General features: G+C 42.6%; 1 protein-coding gene across 1 annotated transcript in view; it reads right to left on the reverse strand.

Moving 5' to 3' along the window:
• LOC126302399 (lachesin-like) overlaps positions 1 to 14,651 on the reverse strand; it is a 1,147,869-nt gene that overhangs the window by 1,129,484 nt on the left and 3,734 nt on the right. The gene's annotated exons all lie outside the window — the stretch shown is intronic.

The following is a 14,651-nucleotide window of genomic DNA, read 5'->3' on the forward strand; positions in this document are numbered from 1 at the left end:
TGTGAGCTGCAAACTTGTCCAACTATCGACGTACCACAAGTGGAAGTCATAAACCTCTGAAAAGGTGTGTTGGCACTCAGTGCGCCTGCGACAGCTGTCACTTGCCTAATTCCGTCCGAGGATTTTGTGATTTTTTCAAATATGAGCCCACAGCCCAGCTCATAAGAGACGCCGTCAGGTCTTCGACGCTTCCACGCCCACATTCATGGCAGTGCACCAACATCGAACCTACACTGTTGACTAGGTATTGCGGTCTCTGCAAGCTTTCCGATGTGTACTGGCCTCTTCTGTCCAATGAGTCCACAGCTGCGCCACTATTCTTGCTGTGTTTTCTGTTCCAGGTGAAATGTCACGGTATGAAAAATGTCTACTCCCACAGACAGATCATTCCGCCACGCTCGAACGTACTCATACATTAACATTGTGCCTGTCCTGTCGCTTTTCGTTCCCGCCTCTTCATTGTCTCAGTTCGTTGTGAACCTAACTTTTCAGTCACGAGAGAATGAAACTACGTGTCTGCCGTCTGTTTACAATCTTTATCATTTATTACTGACACACATTATCGAAGGTAGCTTTAATCTGACTTATTTTTACTGGGAATTGAAATATTCACAATCTTCGGTGTAAATATATTTTGTGGAAATGCAGTGAAGAAGCTTCCCCTGACGTGCTGCAGTGCTAACGTGACTTAAAGGTGGGTGCTTCATGGAAGTAATCCATAGTACGTGTTTTCTAGTACTGAAGCTAATCCATTCTACTACTTCTATGTGGAAACAGTTCTGCTATATTTTATATTATCTTGTTACAGCGAAAATTAATCATTATTGGAAGAAAACAACCCGCAGTTAAAATGCTCTGAGTTCGCAGTTCAAAAGTTTTAATCGAAAGACTGCAGTATCATTGGTTGGTTTGATGCTAAACATATGTTCCTATCAGGCACATTGAAACGTTCTTGTAACGTGCACACACATACACAGACACACGCACACTTTCTTAATTGTTAAATCATAACGAACGGCACGACAAATACCTACGATTCTTGTTTTATTCATTTTAGATTAATGCTGAAGTTTATCGGCTCCTGAGAGAACACACACGAGGCTATAGATCAAATTCATACTTGAGAAAGTTGCGCAATAATAATTCAGCTATAGCCGGTAATTCGGCTTAATGAAGCTATAATCAGGTTTTGTTTCACGAGGTCATGTCGACAAAGAGTCGGCTCACAGCTTAGTTATTGCCTTCCCGCGTTCAAAAGTTTGTGTCTCATACGTAACACGAGAGCCTGTTTTTGTCTACCAACGCCCTACTTCCATTAAAATAATTTCAAAATTAAGACAAAATTAACAACTCCCTCTAATTTTTCAGTAGCGGCCTTCAATACAATACAGTAATATGAACGAGACACAACCCGTAGATAAACCAGGATTCTTTTACGGAAAGCTACTTCTCCTACTTCGCAATTTTCTGTGAGTGATTCGAACCTACAGTGCTTCAAACTTATACATCAGATTACACGGTCATTTCATTTCATGATCAGTTGCGCTTTACACACATAACTGTATGGTGTACCTTCTACACTGCGGAACAAAATTTAAAAATTAATAAATCAATAACTAATAACTATTTGACGATGGTTTGCTAAGAAATCTGTCCAGTTATGATACCATTTGTGTGATCCAAGGCTGAAAATTACAGTAATAGAATTTCATCGATCTTACTCTGGCTCACACACTTTAACAAAGTAGAGTACAGAAGGTAACTGAAAGAAATAAGAAATGAGACGGACTGAAAAGACGCTTTTATTCATAAACAGTAATAACTCTGAAGTCATCGCGATTTCTGGTGACTCCCTTGACATTACAAAAGATGGGACATGACTCATAATGGGGCATGAGATCACCACGGACAACAGTGCAAGACTCGCAGCTTTCTACCACGATTGATGAGGACTTCTTGTGGTGAATGGTCGTTGATGCATGTGGGCGTGCTACAATACGTCTCCCCAACACATCCCACACGCGTTCGATAAGATTTAACGCCTGTAAGGGCAGGCTAGACAATTCGCCGAATGACCTTTCGTTCCAACAGCTCCTCCACCTGCGACGTTCGATGCGGTCCCGCACTGTCATCCATAAAAACGAAGTTCAGTACCCAATTCACCGGTGAAAAGGCGCACACCGGGAAGGAATACAGTGTCACAATAACTTTAGCTGGTAAACGTACCGCGTTCGTAGATTGCAGGTCAGTGCGCTCTTGCAACATTACATCTCCCCACACTACAGTACAACAGCTGTTGTACCAACATGATAGTCTTGTACAATGTTCCCAGATGCGTTACATACTCTCATATGGCTAGAGGTGCTCTTACCTATGCGCGTCTTTTCGGGGGTGAATCCCGCCCTGGCTTCATTTCTTTGGGTGGCAATGAGCGACCGCACCGAACAGTGCAGTGGAGGAGCTCTTGGAATGAGACGATATCCTACCCGTTCCAGCATCGTAAATCATATCGACAACGCGTGGGATGCGTCGGAGAGACGTTTTGCTGCATGCCCACATGTACCAACGACTATCTAGCGATTGTCAACTGCAGTGGTGGAGGTATGGAACACCGGACCTTAAGAACTCCACACGTACCTTGCGGCCAGCATTGGAGCACGTTGCAGAGTGTGCACTGCTGCCCGTGGTGATCAAACACTCTATTAAGAACCATACCCCGCATTTGTAATGTGCAGCGGGCAATCATGACTCGCGGTGACTTACACTACTGGCCATTAAAATTGCTACGCCAAGAATAAATGCAGATGATAAACGGGTACTTACTGGACAAATATATTATACTAGAACTGACATGTGATTACATTTTCACGCAATTTGAGTGCATAGATCCTGAGAAAACAATACCCACAACAACCACCTATGGCCGTAATAACAGCCTTGATACGCCTGGGCATTGAGTCAAACACAGCTTGGATGGCGTGTACAGGTACAGCTGCCCATGCAGCTTCAACACGATACCACAGTTCATCAAGAGTAGTGACTGGCGTATTGTGACGAGCCAGTTGCTCGGCCACCATTAACCAGACGTTTTCAGTTGTACCCAGAAAGGCCCGTACAGGACCTGTAACATACGGTCGCTCATTATCCTGTTGAAATGTAGGGTTTCGCAGGGATCGAATGAGGGGAGAGCCACGGGCCATAACACATCTGAAATGTAACGTCCACTGTTCAAAGTGCCGTCAATGCGAACAAGAGGTGATCGAGACGTGTAACCAATGGCACTCCTTACCATCACGCCTGATGATACGCCAGTATGGCGATGACGAATTCACGCTTCCAATGTACGTTCACCGCGATGTCGCCAAACACTGATGCGACCATCATGATGCTGTAAACAGAACCTGGATTCATCCGAAAAAATGACGTTTTGCTATTCGTGCACCAAGGTTCGTCGTTGAGTACACCATCTCAGGCGCTCCTGTCTGCGATGCAGCGTCAAGGGTAACCACAACCACGGTCTCCGAGCTGATAGTCCATGCTGCTGCAAATCATCGTCGAACTGATCGTGCAGATGGTTGTTGTCTTGTAAACGTCCCCATCTGTTGACTCAGGGATCGAGACGTGGCTGCACGATCCGTTACAGCCATGCGGATAAGATGTCTGTCATTTCGACTGCTAGTGATACGAGGGCGTTGGGATCCAGCACGGCGTTCCGTATTACCCTCCTGAACCCACCGATTCCATATTCTGCTAACAGTCATTGGATCTCGACCAACGCGAGCAGCAATGTTGTGATACGATAAACCGCAATCGGGGTAGGCTATAATTCGACCTTTATCAAAGTCGGAAACGTGATGGTACGCATTTCTCCTCCTCACACGAGGCACCACAACAACGTTTCACCAGGCAACGCCGGTCAATTGCTGTTTGTGTTTGAGAAATCGGTTGGAAACTTTTCTCATGTCAGCACGTTGTAGGTGTCACCACCGGTGCCAACCTTGTGTGAATGCTCTGGAAAGCAAATCATTTGCATATCACAGCATTTTCTTCCTGTCGGTTAAATTTCTTGTCTGTAGCACGTCATCCTCGTGGTGTAGCAATTTTAATGGCCAGTAGTGTATGTGCTCCCAGGTAGCTGAGTAATCAGTGTGACGGATTGCCATCCTACGGGCCCGGGTTCTATTCCCGGCTGGGGATTTTCTCCGCTCAGGGACTGGGTGTTGTGTTGTCTTCATCATCATTTCATTCCCATCCGGCGCGCAGGTCGCACAATGCGGCATGGAGTGTAATAAGACCTGCACCAAGGCGGCCGGACCTGCCCCGCAAGGGGCCTCTCGGCCAATAACGCCAAACGCTCACTTCCATTTCTAACTGTTTTAATTGTCTCTGAATAAAAATATCGTTTCTGTTTCTCTTATTGCGTATATCTTTCAGTTACCTCCTGTACTGTACCTTACAGTAAAGAAGCAGTTCTTTCTATGTATGAACCAAGTTTCATCGAGCTATGTTGGTTGGCGGCGACAAGCCACGCGAAAGCTACTTTCGTCCTTAAGTTACGCACGTCAGTCTACAGTGAGTATCATTTTCAAGCAAGAAAAGAGAAGATGTAAGCGATGTTTGTCATAAAGGCAATCATATACTCGAATATTATATCTCATGTCAACATCTCTTTTTCTCAACACACACTAACCGTACAGGGATGAATCACGTATCGTTATAAGGTTTTTTAACAGACTTCTCACGTGTTTTGAGCTAAAACTTACTATTTATGGAAAATTTATAAGTAAAATCGACTTCCTTATTAACCATGAATAAAAGATTCCCTTTTCGTATTATCATATCACGATCACCATTTTATTTGTTTTCAAGTACTTATTAATAGGATACTTTATATACAAGATTGTCATAGAAAATAACCGCGACTACAGCGGCAGTCCATTACCTCTGCCCGTCTTAAAAGTTGACTTTCCTAAATGAATAATCTTTCCGAAGCGACAAACATATTTGTTATTGTCGCGCTGAACTGTGACTTACCTTTTGCTACTACGGACTAACGCGCTGGCTGTAAGTGAAAATATTTGTCAAGCTAAAGTAACAGGTTATGTGCTCTACTCACAGTTTCTGATCTCTGAACGTCGGCAAACCAGGACAAACATTCCGAATACAAAACACATTTTTGTACACATAGAAACGTACACTGAGGTGACACAAGCCATGAAACAGCGATATGCTCTATGCAGATGGCGGTAGTAACGTGTACACAGCGTATAAAATGACAGTGCAGTGGCGGAGCTGTCATCCGTACTGAGGTGATTGACATGAAAAGGTATCCATCGTGATTGTGGACGCACGACGGAAATTAACGGACTATGAACGCCGATTGGTAGCTGGAAATAGACCCATGCGAAATTCTATTCCGAAAATCGGTGGAATTCAGTATTCAGCGACCCACAGTATCAAAGAATACCAAATTTCTGGTATTACCTCTGTCCAAGTACAACGCAGTGACCGACGGCCTTCACTTAACGGACGAGAGCAGCGGCATTCGTGTATAAAAGTAAGTGCTAACAGACAAAGACCAGTGTGTGACATCCGTACGATGAACGTGTACTTTAGGACAGAGAGGAGAAATCTGGCGTTAATGAGTACGGCAGCAGACGACGGACGCAAGTGTCTCTGCTAAAAGCACGACATCGCCTGCAGCGACTCTCCTGGGCTCGTGACCATATCAGTTGGACCCTAGATGACTGGACCGAGCGAGGTGGCTCAGTGGTTAGACATTGGACTCACATTCGGGAGGACGACGCTTCAATCCCGCGTCCGGCCATCCTGATTTAGGTTTTCCGTGATTTCCCTAAATCGCTCCAGGCAAATGCCGGGATGCTTCCTTTCAAAGGGCACGGCCTACTTCCTTCCCCGTCCTTCCCTAGTTCGCTAAGACCGATGACCTCGCTGTCTGGTCTTCCCCAAAACAACCCAACCCTAGACGACTGGAAAACTGTGGCCAGGTCAGATGAGTTACGTGACTTTTTTCACCTCTGTATACATACAAGGCTGTGTCATAAGTTCATGTCCTTCGGTTCAAATGTTCAAATGTGTGTGAAATCTTATGGGACTTAACTGCTAAGGCCATTAGTCCCTAAGCTTACACACTACATAACCTAAATTATCCTATGGACAAACACACACAACCATGCCCGAGGGATGACTCGAATCTCCGCCGGGATCAGCCGCACAGTCCAGGACTGCAGCGCCGGAGACCGCTCGGTTAATCCCGCGCGGCTCCTTCGGTTCATTTTTAAAGAAGTTTTCTCTTCATTCTCGCAACTAACACTATGCCAAAGACTACGCTTATTCTCAATACGTCTTTGTTTGTAACGAACCGTTTCTTTGGTATCAAAAAATGGCTCAAATGGCTCTGAGCACTACGCGACTTAACTTCTGAGGTTATCAGTCGCCTAGAACGTAGAACTAATTAAACCTATCTAACCTAAGGACATCACACACATACATGCCCGAGGCAGGATTCGAACCTGCAGCCGTAGCGGTCGCTCGTCTCCAGACTGTAGCGCCCAGAACCGCACGGCCACTCCGGCCGGCGTTTGGTATCACCTGCGATGCAGTCCTGATTGCTTAAAATATCTCGCAAACGGTTTATAGTAAAATATTCATAAAGTGTTTCCATTTTCACAACGACCCGTGATGTCTTGCCTGTTACTGTGTGTTTTCCTCCTATCGATGACGTCGGAACGTAAACCCCTTTCCTCCTCCCGGCGAGCCTGTGGCTTAACGTATGACGACGCCGACGACGTATGCAGCCGCGTGCTACATACAGAGCGGTAGTTGCCGAGCCAAGTGCTGGAGGTGCGCCAGCTACGCCGCTCCGTTGTCGGAATAGGACCGGGGGATCGTTCCCGCTCAATCAGCATGCTTGATTTGGTTTTCCCGACGCTATGCGCGAGGGTATAAAAGAGGAGGCGGCGGCTATTTTTCGCTCAATTTAGCACGGCAGGCGCCGCCGTAGAATAGCAGTCGCACTCGCAGGGCCGGGCGGGAGCGCTCAACCGCGAAACCGAGGCGTGCGGCGGCGCTGTGTTGGTGCCGCCAGATAACGGCCGCCCGGGGCCGCCAGCTCCCCGCGAGAATTCTCGGCCCCCGGCGCTGCTGTCACACTCCGGGTTAAAGTCTTCCGAAATAGTCTTACGAGGAGGCCCGGCAAAGACTCAGCTGAGAAATCCTCCTCCCGGCGAGCATTGTGACGGCTGAACACAAGTCGCTGTGGAGGGACGCTCTGAACTTGGGCTGTGGTGCTACTACCGCAGAAGGCGGAAACACAAGTAGATGAGGGTCTTAAAATATAAAATGATTGTGACCCAAGGCTATTCAAGAATACCGTCATTACACCTTAACTTTCACTCAAAACAATACTGTATATAATTCTCTGTTCTATGAACTGTAAGACATCTACATCTACATCTGCATCTACATGAATACTCTGCAAATCACATTGCAAGTAGGCTGTTTAGGTTTTTATATTGGTAACGCCTGTATGAAAATCACTGGCTGTGCTGTCAGCAGTCTGTGGCTGGCTGGCATTGTTGTAATATTCGCTATTGTAGTGTTGGGCAGTTGGCTGTTGACAGCGCGCAGCAGTTGGAGGTGAGTCGCCAGCAGTGGTGGATGTGGGGAGAGAAGTGGCTGAGTTTTGAGACCGGATGATCTGGACGTGTGTCCTTTAAAGACAGTAAATTTGTAAGACTGGATGTCATGAACTGATAAATATATTATGACTTTTGATCACTATTAAAGTAAATACATTGTTTGTTTTCTATCAAAATCTTTCATTTGCTAAGTATGCCTGTCAGTAGTTAGTGCCTTCAGTAGTTTTAATCTTTTATTTAGCTGGCAGTAGTGGCGCTCGCTGTATTGCAGTAGTTCGAGTAACGAAGATTTTTATGAGGTAAGTGATTTGTGAATGGTATAGGTTAATGTCAGTCAGAGCCATTCTTTTGTAGGGATTACTGAAAGTTAGATTGCGTTGCGCCTCAGTTTAGTGTTGATCAGAATACGTAAAGAGCGAAATGTCTGAGTACACTCAGTTCTGCCGAGCTGTTTGAAAATGAAATAATGTAAGAGGTTTATCAGCACAGTAATTCATTAATTTTTCTAAGGGGACCTTTCAACATTTAAGTGCCTGGGAGAGGGTTCATTGAACCACCTTCACAATTCTCTGTTATTCCAATCTCCTATAGCGCGCGGAAAGAATGAACACCTATATCTTTCCATACGAGCTCTGATTTCCCTTATTTTATCGTGGTGATCGTTCCGCCCTATGTAGGTCGGTGTCAACAAAATATTCTCGCATTCGGAGGAGAAAGGTGGTAATTGGAATATCGTGAGAAGATTCCGTCGCAACGAAAAACGCCTTTCTTTTAATGATTTCCAGCCTAAATCCTGTATCATTTCCGTGACACTCTCTCCCATATTTCGCGATAATACAAAACGTGCTGCTTTGCTTTGAACTTTTTCGATGTACTCCGTCAGTCCTACCTGCTAATGATCCCACACCGCGCAGGAGTATTTTAAAAGTGGACGGACAAGGGTAGTGTAGGCAGTCTCCTTAGTAGGTCTGTTACATTTTCTAAGTGTCCTGCCAATAAAACGCAGTCTTTGGTTAGCCTTCCCCACAACATTTTCTATGTGTTCTTTCCAAATTAAGTTGTTCGTAATTGTAATACCTAGGTATTTAATTGAATTTATGGCTTTTAGATTAGACTGATTTATCGTGTAACGGAAGTTTAACGAGTTCCTTTTAGCATTCATGTGGATGACCTCACACTTTTCGTTATTGAGGGTCAACTGCCACTTTTCGCACCATTCATATATTTTTTTCTAAATCTTTTTGCAGTTTGTTTTGGTCTTCTGATTACTTTATTAGTCGATAAACGACAGCATCATCTGCAAACAACCGAAGACAGCTGCTCAGATTGTCTCCCAAATCGTTTATATAGATAAGAGACAGCAAAGGGCCTATAACACTACCTTGGGGAACGCCTGAAATTACTTGTTTTACTCGATGACTTTCCGTCAATTACTACGAACTGTGACCTCTCGGACAGGAAATCGCTAAACCAGTCACCTAACTAAGACGATATTCCATAAGCACGCAATTTTACTACGAGTCGCTAGTGTGGTACAGTGGAACAAATAATTCTTATCGTCAGTGTTTCACTAGACACAAATATTTAACGGACCGTCATTATCAGTAATTTCACATCCACTCCTGGATAAAGTCCTCCTCTAGACTTTACCACTGATTACGCCCTTCATCTGTACACAAGGCGCCGGCCGCGGTGGCCGAGTGTTTCTAGGCGCTTCAGTCTGGAACCGCGCGACTGCTACGGTCGCAGGTTCGAATCCTGCCTCGGGCATGGAGGTGTGTGATGACCTTAGGTTAGTTAGGTTTAAGTAGTTCTAAGTTCTAGGGGATTGATGACCTCAGATGTTAAGTCCCATAGTGCTCAGAGCCATTTGAACCATTTTTGTTTTTGTACGCAAGGCGCACAGGGTAGCCGCCCGGTCTAGGGGCGCTTTGCCACGGTTCGTGCGGCCTCCCCCCCCCCCCCCCCCCCCACGTGATCGATGCTAGTTTCTTTGTTCGGTTTCTGAACTCGGTACGGCCACTTTCAGCTCATTCGGCCGACTGTCCAAGTTGTCTATCCATTTGCTTTTCCACTTGTTAAATAATATTATGGACGTCAGCACTAATATAGAATTACTTGCCAGCTTTTTTTTTTTTTTTTAATGTGTGGACATGTAAAGTGAATTGGTCCGTTGAAAGGCACTTGTACTGTATGAGGCTGTATATTCCGTTTCCGTGCAACGTATACATGCTTATTTAGTATTCATACAATTTTCAACTCTTACGAAGTCGTTTTCCACTCTTCTGATGTTTGTTTAAATCCTCACATGGCTGTTCACAAGACAATTAAAATCAGTTTCGTTACATTTCGAGATATGACAGCGATCTTCCTACAGCAAAAGGAGTACTTTATTTTAAAGTGAAATTTTCAGCTAACAAGATAAGTGCATGTCGCATTAGAACTGCTAGGGACTTGTTTGGAGCGTCGAAGACGTCGGCATTTAGTTACCATACGAGCTGATTTCAATTTATTAGGTGTTGTAGGAAACCGCATGCCAGTCCATTTGAGTTGCATGATTTATTCCCACAAGAAGTGATACATTAACACAGATAGGGAGAAACTACATGAGATTTGTTGGGAAGGTTATATTTTCAAATTATTTTGGCTTAGCTTATGTTAAATTCCTCTTTCATTATTCCGTTGCACTATGAGAAAGTTCCTGACCACTTCAGCCTGTGAGGTAAAAGTCAGTGAGATTACTCATAGGTCAGATTTCATTTAAGGAGGAGGATTTCTGGGCGTTAAAGTCGGGGTCAAAGTAATGTGTGAACTGACAGGTTGACGCATACATGTTACTTCTGTAAACCACTGTGAAGTGATTAGCAGAGGGTACTTCCCGTTGTATTACGTTATTAGTGTTTCTTTCCGTTCTACTCTCGTGTGGAGCTCGGCCAAACTGGTTGTTTAAATACCTTTTTACGCTCTGGAATTTGTCTAATCTTACCTTCGCGATCCCTATGTGACTGATGCAATGGGGGCCGGTGGTGAGCCATAGAGCAGAGGCTATATTTTATTCGTAGTGTCCTCACTTAATACCGGTTCTAGACATTTTTGTAAGTAGACACGCGGAATGGTTGACGTCTGTCCTCAAGCAACTACCAGTGAGGGTTTTCCAGCGTTTCCCATACGCTCTCCCGTGAGTCAGAGGAACCTGTGATCATTCGTGGTGCCCATCTTTGTACGTATGCTGCAAAGAACTTGCTCTGCACTTCACACAGATGATTTATCGTTATGTTGTGGTAACTAACTGCAAGTTGAGCTTTCAACGTGGCCATGAGGAATGCTCGTAGAGTTTATTTGGAATAGCGCTGACCTATAAAGAGTTTTATGAATATTTGACGTCTTGTTCTGTGTAGAGCTACAACTTCCTAGATATTTCTTAAGCAGTGAACGCTGCAGTAGGCGTGAGATATTTCATCTCATACGAACGAAATAGTTAAAAATCGGAAGTATACGGTGTAACTGGAGAATTGATTAGTATTATAAAAAACTGATTATGTTAGTGAAGAGTGACTGGAATACAGCAACACTAAAATAGACTTAGTTGAATTAAAGAGACAGAAAACAATAAAAGCACAGTTAAACACGATAAATTAATTATTATCAATGGTCAATGAAAGGATCAAAGTTGTCTACAGCAAATTCAAAATCAAATGCAATGGATAACCCTGGTTCATTGATGGAAAAGCTGTAAAGCTCACATTACCCCCTACTGGAGATTTCAATAGCAGTGGCTGAGAAGTGAAATTAGTGGGAAGTGTACCGCAATTAAAAAACTACGAACATTAAAGGAACAGCAGTAACTAAGACAGAGAGGTATTCGGTTAATTATTAGGCACGAATGAAAGATAAAAGCGAACTTAGAAGACATGAAGTCTGTTACATTAAAACATAGGCAATGTGAATGAAATTTGTTTTGATGGAATAATGCAAATCATAGCTAAAGTAAAAATAGCTAACTGCGTTAGTATAACTGAAATACTGAAGTCGTCAAATAAGAAATCATAAGAATCAAACCTAACATTAAGTGCTACTGGTATATTAGCTGAGTCTGTCCCCTTCAGAGAATCTAACAACTATTTTTCTTTTGAAGAAACGATATTTTTCCAGTGTGAGATAAACTATGCTGAACATCTAAATAAAAGTATGCTTTCTCTAGATTTTTTTTTTTTTTTTTTTTTGCACCGGCTTGTATGAAAAACGTGACTAATGTATAAAGCTCAACAAGGTTATTTACGGGGACACTTATGAAAGTAGCTAAGGATTAGCTGTACCAATGAAATACGAAGCCAATGAAATACGAAGTTTGCTAAAAGTACGGTATGGGAAAGAGAAATAATAAATCTTTCTACAAAAAGTGACAGTTTTTTAATCATTCGACGCTAATTGATCTGGTAATAAAAAAACAGCAGAAGGTAAAACTTATGGCATGACACACAGGTTATCTGACTGAGCGAGGCCATAAGGATGCAGATGGTGATAAGTGGCTCTAAAATCTTGGGACAATAGTCGCTTGTAACATGCATGGATTTTCATCAGCTTAATTGGAACTCTGACTGATCGGAAAAGAAATAGCGAGAGGCCATATTTCCTCTACTGACAGCACAAATTTGATACGATGTTGTTCTCGCTTCACTGCTTAGTGACCTAGTATATTGAAAATTGTGGAAACATTCACACAATAATAATTATTTTCATTCATCTATACGTAGGGACTTGCAAATTCCCCATCAAAATCAAAAAGCTTCCGTAGCTTCCATGTTTTCTGAATACGATTACGTCATGAAATTGAGTTAGTATGGACGCCGCAAATTACACTTTGATTGTGAAGTCAGGTAGCATGACGCTCGTTCATTCGAATAACACTCGTTTCTGTTTATTTTTCGGTTAGCTGCCGCGTTCGAGGAATATTTTTCACGAGCGTAGCTGACATCGGGAGTTAATCAATGAAGTCCTCTGGGAGTATTAGTACGCAAAATCAGTTAATAAGTGCGTCACAGAGAACTTCGACATTAAAGTCACTCTAGCTGTATCTATAATCGATGTGACAGTTTAGCATCTAGTACTGATAGCAAGCTCGGATTACAGAAGGAATCGAGAAGACATAGGAAACAGATTTGTAGAAGGAAAAGGCGTAAAAATTCTCCCGAAGGAAATTAGAAGAACGACAGATAGCCTTAATCAAAAAAGGCAGATAAAGATTCAATTTCTGCCTCCGTGGAATGCGGGCGCACTTTCCTAACAACAACGGCAACTCATTCGGTGCTGATCGTCACAAGACGATAGTATCGGAAAAACGTTCTGAATTCAGGTATATATTGGACAGTACTCCTCGATAACAAAATGACTTTTAAACACCATCAAACACTGAGAAATTTATGATAAACCCACAAACATATTTCCTTTTGACAAGCGAATCAGTGCTGCAGAGAAGCACTTTTAAGCTTTTCGATGACAGGAACTCTTTTAAGCGTCCGCTTTTATCGCGGAACCTCTAGTTTCCTTTTGCTGTAATGCAACGATCTGTAGATGGATCATTTGCAACAAAGTTGACTATTATTCGTATAATAGCTGTTAGATTCTAAAAGTGAATTAAAAAATTAACCCAACAGTTCTTGAACTTAAAATTTAAAACAACATAATCAAACAGGATCCCTAACTTTTAGTGAAGTGTGGTCTCAAATTTGAGTTTTTATGACTGGTTCGACATCATGTCTGCTTGCCGCACTTATTTTTTTGCCGACGCGTGATATGAGAACTCTGGCATATACATGTCTTTGCAAATTGTAAAATTAACAACATGATCTTTGCGATACTTCAGGATATTCGTCTTCTGAAATGTACCAGAATCCGATTAATGGATTAATATAAATCTATCTTCTTGATTCAAACCCACATTTTATTCTATATAATAATATATAACCTGCGTAATGCGGTGAGAAAAGTGGAGAGGAATGGAGTCGAAATGCATTTGGGTGCAATGTGAGAAGAACGACGGTATGGATTAGAACGTCGCTACAAACATGGTTTGTGCAGTCATTTGATTACTGTGGAGTTTACCGTCCGTAAAGTTGCTGTCTACTTACAGTCTTATCCAGTGTCTATATCGCATCCAAATTAGTAAGCAGAAACGAGAGTTAGCTGAAACTCTATTTTTTTATAATTTCGTAGTGGCGTTAATTGTTACTGCTTTTAATAAAGTTACTTTCTTGAATGTTATGAAGAAAGGCTCAATAGTTTCGCTGAACCCTTGAATGATGTGTACGAAACCGCTGGGTTTCACGGGACACAGTTTAGAAAACGCTGTTGTAGATTATACAGTTCTAAATACCAGTACAGGAACAGATGCACAATAGTATAAAATGTTCATCCTCGTGCCTTCGCGTCGGATTGGTTGATGTAGTAGATTTTGGGCGTTTAATCGCAGAAACTCCATTTCTTTAACCGATATTTCAGCCATGTACCTTTCGGCTGTTTTTGTCGGCTCAGTCCGATGATAGCTGAACTGCGTGTGGCCGAAATACCGAAATATCAGTTGAAGAAATGGAGTTTCTGCACTCCTAAAATGTAATTGATCCATAGCCGAAATCGTTAACAGAATTCACGGGACATTCCTCATTTCAGCAGTGAGGAGTTACAGATCATCTACAACTGAAACTAGAGAGATATCTTGGGAGGGAGGAACTTGATCGGAAAACAGAAACATACATTCGTTTTGTTCCTTTCTTCATTCCCCGTAGGAATAACCTTTCTCCGTTATCCTTTCAGGAATAATTCACATAATTATATGCTTACGATATAAACCAAATCAAACATTTTGTAGGTATCAATAATAAATAATTTTTATGCAAGAAATAACCTGTAAATATTTTACATTAAAAATTTCAAATTTTAATTTCTTTACCACTATAATAACAGGAAAAAATGTTTCACAAAACACTCGTGTCT

This window comes from Schistocerca gregaria, chromosome 1 (genome assembly GCF_023897955.1).
Source record: "Schistocerca gregaria isolate iqSchGreg1 chromosome 1, iqSchGreg1.2, whole genome shotgun sequence".
NCBI classification, from domain to species: domain Eukaryota; kingdom Metazoa; phylum Arthropoda; class Insecta; order Orthoptera; family Acrididae; genus Schistocerca; species Schistocerca gregaria.